The following is a 12,964-nucleotide window of genomic DNA, read 5'->3' as shown; positions in this document are numbered from 1 at the left end:
CCCGAGTGGTCCTCCTGCCCTCCGGTCCAGCCCGAGTGGTCCTCCTGCCCTCCGGTCCAGCCCGAGTGGTCCTCCTGCCCTCCGGTCCAGCCCGAGTGGCCCTCCTGCCCTCCGGCCCAGCCCGAGTGGCCCTCCGGCCCAGCCCGAGTGGCCCTCCGGCCCAGCCCGAGTGGCCCTCCTGCCCTCCGGCCCAGCCCGAGTGGCCCTCCTGCCCTCCGGCCCAGCCCGAGTGGCCCTCCTGCCCTCCGGCCCAGCCCGAGTGGCCCTCCTGCCCTCCGGCCCAGCCCGAGTGGCCCTCCTGCCCTCCGGCCCAGCCCGAGTGGCCCTCCGGCCCAGCCCGAGTGGCCCTCCTGCCCTCCGGCCCAGCCCGAGTGGCCCTCCGGCCCAGCCCGAGTGGCCCTCCGGCCCAGCCCGAGTGGCCCTCCGGCCCAGCCCGAGTGGCCCTCCTGCCCTCCGGCCCAGCCCGAGTGGCCCTCCTGCCCTCCTGCCCAGCCCGAGTGGCCCTCCGGCCCAGCCCGAGTGGCCCTCCTGCCCTCCGGCCCAGCCCGAGTGGCCCTCCGGCCCAGCCCGAGTGGCCCTCCTGCCCTCCGGCCCAGCCCGAGTGGCCCTCCTGCCCTCCGGCCCAGCCCGAGTGGCCCTCCGGCCCAGCCCGAGTGGCCCTCCTGCCCTCCGGCCCAGCCCGAGTGGCCCTCCTGCCCTCCGGCCCAGCCCGAGTGGCCCTCCGGCCCTCCGGCCCAGCCCGAGTGGCCCTCCGGCCCAGCCCGAGTGGCCCTCCGGCCCAGCCCGAGTGGCCCTCCGGCACAGCCCGAGTGGCCCTCCTGCCCTCCGGCCCAGCCCGAGTGGCCCTCCTGCCCTCCGGTCCAGCCCGAGTGGTCCGTCTGCCAGGGTCAGCCCGAGTGGCCCGTCTGCCCGGCGCAGCTATCGGCGCCACCAAAGTGGGCGACGCCAAAGGTGGAGCGAAGTCCACGTCCTGCACCTGAGCCACCTCCAGGATAGGTGGGTTGGGTAGGGAGGGTGTAGCACAGTGCCGTCGGTGACGGCAGCCACCCTCCCTTCCCTCCCTTATTGTTTAGGGGTTATTGTTTATGGGTTTTTTGTTGGTGTTTTCTGTTGGTAGGTGCATTCCGGGGTCTGCACCTTGAGGGGGGGGGGGGGGTACTGACCAGCAGATGGAGCTATTGTTTTAGTTTTGGGGTCAGGACGTGGCAGTTTTGTGTATGGGAATGTTTGTATTGTTGATTGGGACTTCCAATTGAAGGCAGATGTGTTGAGTTGCCTTTGATTGGAAGTCCTATAGGTGTGTGTGTTTTTCTTTGGGGTTGTGGGTGGTTGGTTTTGCACTGCGTTTGTAGAGCCTGTAAAACTGTTGCTGCTGTCTTGTTAATTGTTTTTCACCGTGGATGCTTTACTCTTTTTTTAATTAAACTATGAGTATGCACATACCTGCTGCGCCTTGGTCCATTTCTGAAGACAGCCGTTACAGTTTTACTCCATGTGTAACTCTGTGTTGTTGTATGTGTCAAACTGCTTTGCTTTATCTTGGCCAGGGCGCAATTGTAAATGAAAACTTGTTCTCAACTTGCCTACCTGGTTAAATAAAGGTGAAATAAAAATAAATAAATAAAATAGCCGCAAGCCGCTGGCAGAATCTGGGTGAATGATTGTGATTAAAAAGTAATGTTAATAGAGTAGTGACTATATGCCGTGGCAGAGCCAGGGTGAAATTCCCCTTTAACATTTTCACATGTGAGTTCCAAATATCTGTAACAGTTGCCCCAGTGTGAGTTTTTTTTATGCGCTTGATGTCAGAATGCACTCATTGTTCCAAAATGTGATTGTTACGCAACAGGACAGTTAACCCATGCTTCCACCAAACCAAGTTACGCTGCTTGTTAACCTCTTATGGCTAGGGGGCAGTATTTTCACGGCTGGATAAAAAACGTACCCGATTTAATCTGATTATTAGTCCTGCCCAGAAACTAGAATATGCATATAATTATTAGCTTTGGAGAGAAAACATTCCACAGTTTCTGAAACTGTTTGAATGGTGTCTGTGAGTATAACAGAACTCCTATGGCAGGCAAAAACCTGAGAAGGTTCTGTTCAGGAAGTACCCTGTCTGAACATTTCTTGCCCTTGTTGATTCTCTCTATCTTTTACAAAGGATCTCTGCTCTTACATGACACTTCCCACGTCTCCAATGGAGTCTCAGAGCCCGGGAAAAACAGGAATGACGTAATTCAAAGCCCTGGCTGAAACACACGAGAGCAAAAGCTAAGTGGTCACTCAGTGGACTAAGCCTTACGCTCGCGACCCACCCCGCCCCCGGCTTTCGGTTTTTCCCTCAGTATACAGACATGCAGATTCCCGGTCGGAATATTATCGCTTTTCTACGAGATAAATTGCATAAAAATTGGTTTTAAACAGCGGTTGACATGCTTCGAAGTACGGTAATGGAATATTTAGAAATTTTTTGTCACATTCTGCGTCATGCTCCTGGCCAAGATTTAGCGTTGGGATAGTGTCTAGAACGCACAAACAAAACGTCTTGATGGAACATAACGATGGATTATTTGGGACCAAACCTACATTTGTTATTGAAGTAGAAGTCCTGGCAGTGTATTCTGACGAAGAACAAGCAAGGTAAGAACATTTTTCTTATAGGAAATGTGATTTTGGTGAAGGCTAAACTTGCAGGGTGTCTAAATAGCTAGCCCTGTGATGCCGGGCTATGTACTTAGATTATTGCAAAATGTGCTTCATCCGAAAAGCTATTTTAAAATCGGACATATCGAGTGCATAGAGGAGTTCTGTATCTATAATTCTTAAAATAATTGTTATGCTTTTTGTGAACGTTTATCGTGAGTAATTTAGTAAAATCACCGGAAGTGTTCGGTGGGAATGCTAGTTCTGAACGTCACATGCTAATGTAAAAAGCTGGTTTTTGATATAAATATGAACTTGATTGAACAGACATGCATGTATTGTATAACATAATGTCCTAGGTGTGTCATCTGATGAAGATCATCAAAGGTTAGTGCTGCATTTAGCTGTCTTCTGGGTTTTTGTGACATTATATGCTAGCTTGAAAAATGGGTGTCTGATTATTTCTGGCTGGGTACTCTGCTGACATAATCTAATGTTTTGCTTTCGCTGTAAAGCCTTTTTGAAATCGGACAGTGTGGTTAGATAAAGGAGAGTCTTGTCTTTAAATAGCTGTAAAATAGTCATATGTTTGAAAAATGGAAGTTTTCAGATTTTAGAGGAGTTTGTATTTCGCGCCCCGCCCATCATTGGATATTGGAGCAGACGTTCCGCTAGCGGAACGTGTAGATGTAAAAGGTTTTGTCTATAGGCTCTTTCAATTAGTTAATTTCAAAAGATTTAACAAGTTTTATTTTCTAACAGTTTGAACTTAGGTGCATTCTGCCTCATTAATTCACATAAGAAGTAGCCCATTTTACTGTTGCAGACAATTTATGTTTGAGGTTTTACTGAGCCGGACAAACTTCTCTCTTCAAGTTGAGCCCAAGCACTTCCCCAGTGTTTACCAAGATCAAGTATGAAGACATTCCGCATCTCTAGTCAGAACAGGCCTTGCAAACTTTTACCCCTTGGCACGTTATCCAGCTGGCGCCTGCATTGCCTTCGTTGTTGTTTTCTTTACAAATAACTTTAGACGTGTGCATTCCTATCAAAGTAAGTATATCGTGCTGTCATTTCTACTGTAGCATACTGTATCATGGTATGTATGAATATATGGAGCATAATGTATTGACTGTTTTATTCACATGTTTTCAAGTACTGGTGACATATGCATTCCCATTCTTGCATAGATGTAATGGACACATGATCTGTGTAAAATACTTTTTGGAACGTTGTACTGATTATGATGAGCTAATGCTAAACTATTTGCCAGCTATGTGTGGCACCATGTTTGTTGACATCATGCAATGCATTCTGGTTGTCACGTAAGCGTCTGTCAGACCAAAGATGTTATAACATAACGAGATCAAGGGATAGTTAACTTGACTGACTTATGGTGCTTTCAAGACAACTGGGACGTCGGAAAAACACGAGGTCAAATCATGGCATCCGTAAGCTTCAGGTCTAGAATTCCAGCTTTAGAAAGAGGCCAGAGTTCGAGTTGAAATTCCGAGTTGGATGACAGTTTTTAAAAGATTTTCCCAGTCGGATCTCGTTTTTCCAAGTTCCCAGTTGTTTTGAACGCGGCATCAGATTGTAACTACGGTACTTCAGGGTTGCCAGCTTGGACCCCCATTTCAAGGGTTTTTATTTTTATTTAGCATATAAACCTATCCTGTGTTTGCCCCCCCATTTATTGATAAATCCCCCATTATAGTAATATTTCCTGCATCATATCCCCCACGATACCGTTCCCCATTTCTACCCCCCATGGACTTATAACCCCCCCACAAATTAAATGAATCCCCCCACAAACCCTCCCTAAAATGGTTTCATCCCTGTTTAGCTTCCACACTACGGTTAGGCTAGGCAGTAGGATTGTATTTGGGGTGCGTGAGGTGACAACATTTTACTTGCATTGTGATTTGTCAAAAACACTAACGTCTTGTCAAGTCACGTGCTCCGGTTCTTGTATACACTGTAACAAGTACATTGAAGATTTGTAATATGCTGAAAAAGTGGCCAAACTAAAATCATATTTTTCAGGCAATGAGCACAGCTATTTTTGACTTTGTTTATTTGCATTTTATAGTGAATGGCAGTCTGGGATTAGAGAGTTTTTGCTTGTCAAACATAAACAAACATGGTTGCCATCATTAAGAATTTTGCTGCTTTTAGCTTAGCTGACACGCTTCTCTTTTCTAAACAATATTACATTTCTCCCTTGTGCTCACTGGAGATGTGGTACATTGCATACACTTCTAGCTGTTAAGTCGCTAAATTATGTTTTGTTTTTTGTCAGAGCAACTGTTATTTAGACTGGTTTATGGAATGAGTTTGGCTGTGGATGTGTTCCGTGTGATGATAAAGTTCTCTTTTATCTTTTATAATAAATGGTGAAATTAAGGAACAGAGTAGTGACTATCTTTATTTCCCATCAATACAAAACATTGTTTAGATGCTTTTCAGACAACAATGCTGTTTAGACGTGTTCAGTGTAAGAACCCATCAGTCTCTCCATTTGTCTCACACCCAGAGTAATGGGAGAACACATGCGTGACGGAATGACATGCATGATGAGGCAGCCGCCACTGGCCCTCTGTCATACTGTCCCATTCTCACTGTGTGTATGTATCTGTCACACTGTCACGCCTAAAGCATCAGCAGGGAAATATGTCACGCCAACTCTTTAGTTTCTCTTTCTCCTAATCTCTGCCTCTCTCCCCATTTATTTTCACTTTCCATTTCACCCTCTTCATCTTCTAGCTCCACGTCCTCCACTTTCACCCTTCTTCCTCCTCCCCACTTCCTATCTATCTCCCGTGCCATTCTCAACCTCTATCTCTTCAATATGACCCCCCTCTCTAATTTAGTTCCCTTCTCCCTTTCTTATCTCGTCCCATCAAGCCTGCTTGCTCTGATCTGGTTGAAGGCGTTGCTCCTTGGTCACTGGTGACCCATTTTGGCCAACCTGTATCACTCCACTCAGTCAATGTGAACTCTATTTACATTTCAACTGGCCAACACTTAATGCTCATTTAAAAAATAAAATGCTTGGAAACACTGGTGATACTTGTGAGTCAATCTATTCCTTATCTATTTTAGTCTTCAGGAATAGTAATGAGCAGGTCGGACAGTACATGAGGTAGTTGTGTTAACGTGTTTGAAGCTCTACCTGCAGCCGTGGGCAGTTAGGAAGTAATTCCCGCTGTGTGTTTATCATTTGATACGTCTGATGTGAGTTGATTTCCCCCCGGTTTAGAACAACAAAGCCTTTATCTTTCCACACACACACGTCTCTTCTCTGCTCTGGGTGCTGTACTCTTTCACAATAAAGCTGTTAGAATTTATCATAGGCCAACATAAACATAGGCTCTATTAAGGAATAAAGATGCTGGCTTTCCTTGGCAGCTAAGTCAAGTCCCTCTAAATGAAGAGAATTACCTTCGTCTAACACAACCTATTACCCCCCCCCCCACCCCAGCCAACTGTGTGTTATCTAACAGAAGACAACAGATGATAAACGAACACACACACATGCAGTCATAAATACACACACACCCCCACCCACCCACTACTGTATTGGTTTCCTAGCACAAAAACACAAAGCGTAGAAGTTGTGTGCACACTATAATTCACAAGCACAGAGAAAATCCTTATGGACAGAAACTGGCTGGAGAGAGGGAACAGTGAAGTGATTAGTTTAAGCCAATCTGATCAGCCTCAAGGGTGTGTGCGTGTGTGTGTGCATTTGTGCATGAAAATGTTTGCATAATTCTGTCACAACATCACCAAGCACACTCTTAGATAAAAGCTCTTCAAAATAAGCAGTAAATCAAAATTAAGTGAGGGAGAGAAGGGAGAAAACAGAATATCATTCAATATAATTAAGCAGTTTTATTCCTAAAGCGTTATAGCCATATAGGGACAGGATATTATCTCGAAGCAATGAGTGACTATGAATGAAGAAGTTTCACCATCTCATTGTGCCCATGGCATATATCAGGTGAATTAAATATCGGAATTCCCATAAAGTGATGTCAGCCATTGAATAATATATGGTTCATATATGGCCTCGCTCTTTGGCCCATGCATATTTCACCAATATTTTTCTGACAGGAGAAGAGCACTCAAACCCTGGGGTTTCGGAGCGCTCTCTCTCTCTCTCTCACTCACACTCTCACACAAACACTTTCCTAAATAAAAAATTAAAAAGGGTGAAATGGACTTATAAATGAAAAGATGTCCTATTCCTCATCAGATCTACTCTGATATTCCTATTGCTCAGTATTTTCCTGGCTAGGGTATGTTTTTCCCAGGATATTCCGGTCTTATTTTCCACCTGTTCCATCAGTGTGGAACGTCTGTGTTTGTGTCCTCACAACTAGCTAAACACTGTCTGTTCCCACACACACAGCCCGCCCAATCCCCTGGTAGGATTGTGTAATCAGTCTAGTCAAGACTTTTCCCTGAAATGATCTCCATTATCAATATGAACGCACACATCTGGCCATGCACACACACACACACACACACACACACACTTCCTCCCTCTATCTGTAACTTGCTTACTGGACGCTTATTGGACGCAGAACCTATACAACACCTACAAGGAAATGTATTCCCACATCATATCCAGGGACTGTGGTCAAAAATGTGCACTTTTAAAGAAACGTTGATGAATGTGCACTGTCCCTGTATAAATAAACAGAATAAAGTAAAGTACATTTTAACATATTTTTCTTATTGTCTTAGCTAATTGTCTGATCTGGTTTTGACAAAATGGCCTGCATCAGAGGGTTTCCTTCTATGAAAGAGTAAATAGGCCTGATGAAATTTCGATCACTCACTCCTTTCCCTATATGTTTTTAATTGACTTACATTCAGAGTAAACGACCCCAGGGACACTCCCTACTGAAGCTCCCCTGCTCATCAAATAAACACTTCGGAAAGTATTCCGACCCCTTGACTTTTCCATATTTTGTTATGTTACAGCCTTATTCTAAAATGGATTAAATATAAAATGTTCCTTAGCAATCTGCAATACCCCATAATGACAAAGCGAAAACAGTTTAGACATTCTTGCAAATGTATTAACAATTTGAAACAGAAATACCTTATTTACATAAGAATTCAGAACCTTTGCTATGAGACTCAAAATTGAACTTAGGTGCATCCTGTTTCCATTGATCATCCTTGAGATGTTTCTACAACTTGGAGTCCACCTGTGGTAAATTCAATTAATTGGACATGATTTGAAAAGGCTCTCACCTGTCTATATATTCCTCTGTGGAGATGGGGGAAACTTCCAGAAGGACAACCATCTCTGCAGCACTCCACCAATCAGGCCTTTATGGTAGAGTGACCAGATGGAAGCCACTCCTCAGTAAAAGGTACATGAAAGCCCGCTTGGAGTTTGCCAAAAGGCACCTAAAGACTCTCAGACCATGAGAAACAAGAATCTCTGGTCTGATGAAACCCAGATTTTACTCTTGCGCCTGAATGCCAAGTGTCACATCTGGAGGAAACCTGGCACCATCCCTACGGTGAAGCATGGTGGTGTTAGCATCATGCTGTGGGGATATTTTTCAGTGGCAGGGATTAGGAGACTAGTCAGGATTGAGGGACAGATGAATGGAGCAAAGTACTGAGAGATCCTTGATGAAAACCTGCTCCAGATCACTCAGACTCAGTAGCAGCAGTATTAGTATGCATCACCTATATGCCAGCTCACACAATTAGTGTTGGGGGACATCTTCCATACCCTGTGCTGCAGACAACTATGTTCATTACCAGCTCTTAACTGGTCAACTTTGTAAAGGATTCTCCCCCTTTCCACTAGCACACCATCGATTTAATATTTCTAATATGTTTTGTTTTTAATCAAATTAAACTGAAAAAATTGTATCAGCGTTTTCAACCAACATTTCAACTATATTTCTAAATAGGACCAGGTCAGAAGCATGATATTATCAGGCACTTCTCTCGGTCTTTCCACTGTGTGCACAAGTGGCCTAAATGTCTTTACGCGTAACATTCACACGTCCATACAAAAACTAGGCTACTGTCAATTGTATCGTTGCCTATGTGCGAGACCGATTTAAAAAAAAAAATTTGGCCATTTTGATATGGCATTATAGGAAACCAATTGTTTTTTACGTTGCTAAATATGAAAGTCACTGGAATGCCTTTCCTTCCATGGGCACTGTTCATCATGGCTGGATGGGCTGCGCTTATGCTCTCAACATTACATTTACATTTTAGTCATTTAGCAGACACTCTTATCCAGAGCGACTTACAGTAGTGAATGCATACATTACATTTTTTTTTTTTTTGTACTGGCCCCCCGTGGGAATCAAACCCACAACCCTGGCATTGCACACACCAAGCTGGTGTGGCAAACACCATGCTCTACCAACTGAGCCACGGTTACTGTTAAGACCTGCTTTTTGTGGATCTTAAAACTTCCCATTACCGCTGCATGAAATTGTAACTTTTGCGCTTGTTTATAAGGACACACCTCAAATATTGCCACCCTCCCAGAGACTCAGCGCAAGTGCCGAACCTGGCGTTAGGGCTGGAAAATGCCAGTGCACCTGTCTTTACATAACGATATTGCAAACTAACGTGCGTTTGACACTTGCACCTCCTTAGCGCCAGCCGAGAAATAGAGCTCTCGATCTCTCTCGCTCGCTCTCTCTCTCTATTCAATGTGCTTTATTGGCATGGAAAACATATGTTTACATTGCCAAAGCAAGTGAAATAGATAAGTTAACAGTAAACGGTACACTCACAAAAGTTCCAAAGGAATGGCTATATACAGTGTTGTAACGATGTGCAAATAGTTAAAGTACAAAATAAAAAATAAATTAACATATGTGTTGTATTTACTCTCTCTCTCTCTTTGATTCTCATTTTCCATTCCTCCTTGTCTCTCTTTGTGTGTGTGTGTGTGTGTGTGTGTGTGTGTGTGTGTGTGTGTGTGTGTGTCCACTCCCATGCATTCCGAATGTGTGTGTAAGCTTGTGTGTGTGAACTATATAATGTACGGTCAGTCTCAGGTGGAGTGGTGGATCCTCAGGGTTCATCCTCTCGTGGCCCCATAGGTTGGAATTTATTAATATCTTTCCTATTTTCATAATCAACGTTATTTCAAAAAACCCTCCGGAAATCTGGTGTTTATGTCAAACAGGCCCTTGGCCAGCCAAAGCACGAGTAGAGTTTATCAGTCTCTCTCCGCTCCAACACAAGGTCATAAATCACCAACTGTCAGCAGGGCCATAAATCACCAGCTGCACAGTACTCCCAGTTTCCCTGAGACCTACATTTGAAATGTGCACCAAAACTGACAACCTCAACCCTGAGAACTCCTTTTCCAAAACAAAACCAAAATTACCAATTTAAAAAGTGGAATGATAAAATCCATATTATATATATTTTCCCTGCACAGGTCAGCCATTGAAACCCATGCACAGCGGGTTTGATCACAGCAGTACATTTTCCAATAAACTAGCAATAAGCTATTGGTTAAAAAACGTAATGAAATCTTTTACTGAAGATTCGGTTGTTATGTAATTAATCCATGACCATTTTTTGATAATCCTTTCAGATTTACCGGAAAAGATGTCCTCATTCGCTTAGTCCAAAATGCGGAATGCTAATGTATTGACGGTTTGGCTATGCGTAAATCGATTTCTGTGAAAGATGTGCATACACACTGCGTGCACAATTATTAGGCAAGTGAGTATTCTGATCTTATCATTGTTTCTATTCAGATTTTCGAACTCCAAACCATATAAACTTGAATGCTTATTGGATTTAATCATTTTCAGGTGATACGTATTTGTGTAATGAGGGAGGGCGTGGCGAAAATGAATAACACCTTATATCAAGGTATGCATAATTATTAGGCAGCCTCATTACCTCAGGTAAAATGGGCCAAAAAAGAAATTTAACTGACACTGAAAAGCCAAAAATATAAATTGCCTTTCAGACGGATGCGACACTCTTTAAATAGCTAAACTATTGAGGTGTGACCACCGGACATTCAAACGTTTTGTTGTGAATAGTCAACTGGGGCACAAAAGACGCATGGGGAAGAAAAGGCGCAAATTAACTGCAAAAGACTTGAGAAGAATTAAACGTCAAACTACCAGGAACCCATTATCCTCCAGTGCCAACGTACTCCAGAACTGCAAGCTACCTGGAGTGTTCAGAAGTACAAGGTGTCAAGTGCTCAGAGACATGGCCAAGGTCAAGAAGACTGAAACAAGACCACCACTGAATAAGATTCACAAGTTGAAGCGTCAAGATTGGGCAAAGAAATACCTGAAGTCAGATTTTTCAAAGGTTTTATGGACAGATGAAATGAAAGTGACTCTTGATGGACCAAATGGATGGGCCCGTGGCTGGATCAGTAATGGACACAGGGCACCACTTTGAGTCAGGTGCCAGCAAGGTGAAGGAGGGGTACTGGTATGGGCTGCTATCATTGAGGATGAGGTAGTTGGACCTTTTCGGGCTGGAAGATGGACTGAAACTCAACTCCCAAACCTACTGCCAATTTCTGGAAGATTCTTTCATCAAACAGTGGTACAGGAAGAAGTCCTCAGCATTACAGAAGGCCATGATCTTTATGCAGGACAATGCTCCATCACATGCATCCAAGTACTCCACTGCTTGGCTAGCCAGCAAGGGCCTCAAAGATGCCTGAATAATGATCTGGCCTCCTTCCTCACCTGACTTAAATCCTATTGAGAACTTGTGGGCCCTTCTCAAATGTGAGATTTACAGTGATGGAAGACAATACACCTTTTAAACAGCATTTGGGAGGCTGTGGTTGCTGCTTCAGCAAAAATTGATCGTGAACAGATCAAGAAACTGACAGACTCCATGGATGGAAGGCTCATGGCAGTTATTGAAAATAAGGGTGGCTATATTGGTCACTGAATATTTTTGAAAGGCCAAAAATGTTACATAATTGTCATTTTGTGTTACCTATCTTTTATACTTACTCTAAAAATTGAGAATAAACAAGTGAGTTGAGAGAAATTATTTTTGTAATTTAGTTGCCTGAATAATTCTGCACACTAATAGTTGCCTAATAATTGTGCACACATATTTCCATGAGAAAGACAAAACTCACTTTTCCTTTGTTAAACATTCAGGTTTGAGGTTCAATAACATTTTGGATTGACTGAGAGCATTGTGTTTGTTCAACAATAAAATTAATCCCGAGGAATACAATTTGCCTAATAATTGTGCACGCAGTGTATTCTGTGTAGCACCTATGCACATTCAGTTTCTACAGTCTTCTAACTTACCAATGATGATTTTTTATTTGTCGTATTTGGTCGAAGTATCAAGACATAGCATCTATGCATATCTTTCTCTATGCGGCTTGTATGCAAGGCACAGGTGAGCTATTGACACGATGCACTTCTGTATGATCTGGTAAACAATTGGATAGGTCTTTGTCATTCAACAGCATTACCTTCAGTCTATCCTGATTTGAGTCATATATCCAATTCTGTCAAATCAAAAGAATTTGCAAAAAACTATCAGATTGACAGAAATATGGCTGACATGCAAAGAAACTTCAAGGAGAGAGGGTACAAAAATGGTCAGATTAATACTGCCATTGAGAAAATTCAAAACAAGTCGAGACATGATCTCTTTCAAGGACTTTTTCACAAAAATAATAATTATTGCGCTCTAACTACCCGCTATTCAAAGTGCTCTGAACAAATTAACCTTTTCACATGTGTGTAACAAATATCTCTAACGGTCGCCCCAGCGTGAGTTGTTTTATGCATGTGATGGCATAATGCACTCACTGTTCCAAAATGTGATTATTACCCAACAGTATAGTTAACACGCACTGCCTGCTAATTATCTATAGGCTATGTTTCAACTTGTCAAATTTAAATTATTTTCTAACAACAGTTTGAATTGAGGTGTGTTTTGCCTCCTCATTAATTCACATTCAGCATTGCAGACATCACTACACTCATGTTTGATCAAGTATGCATATATTTGCGCAGTCTTGCAAGAATTTGAACATTTTCTTGCTGGCGCTCGATTTGCCTTCCTTGTTGTTTTCCTTACAAATAACTTTGGACATGTGTGCGTTCCTATCAAAGTAAGTTCCATATTTTCTGTATATCATGTTGTCATTTCTACTGTAGGCGCATATTGTATGTATGCATGCATGTATGTATGTAGCATAATGTATTTACAGTTTTATTCACAAGTACTGGTGACAAATAATGCATTCTGATTATTGCATATATTGTAATGGACACTTATGTGTGTAAAG

The sequence above is a fragment of the Salmo trutta genome, chromosome 14 (genome assembly GCF_901001165.1).
Source record: "Salmo trutta chromosome 14, fSalTru1.1, whole genome shotgun sequence".
Classification (NCBI taxonomy): domain Eukaryota; kingdom Metazoa; phylum Chordata; class Actinopteri; order Salmoniformes; family Salmonidae; genus Salmo; species Salmo trutta.
This window is presented reverse-complemented; position numbering follows the sequence as displayed.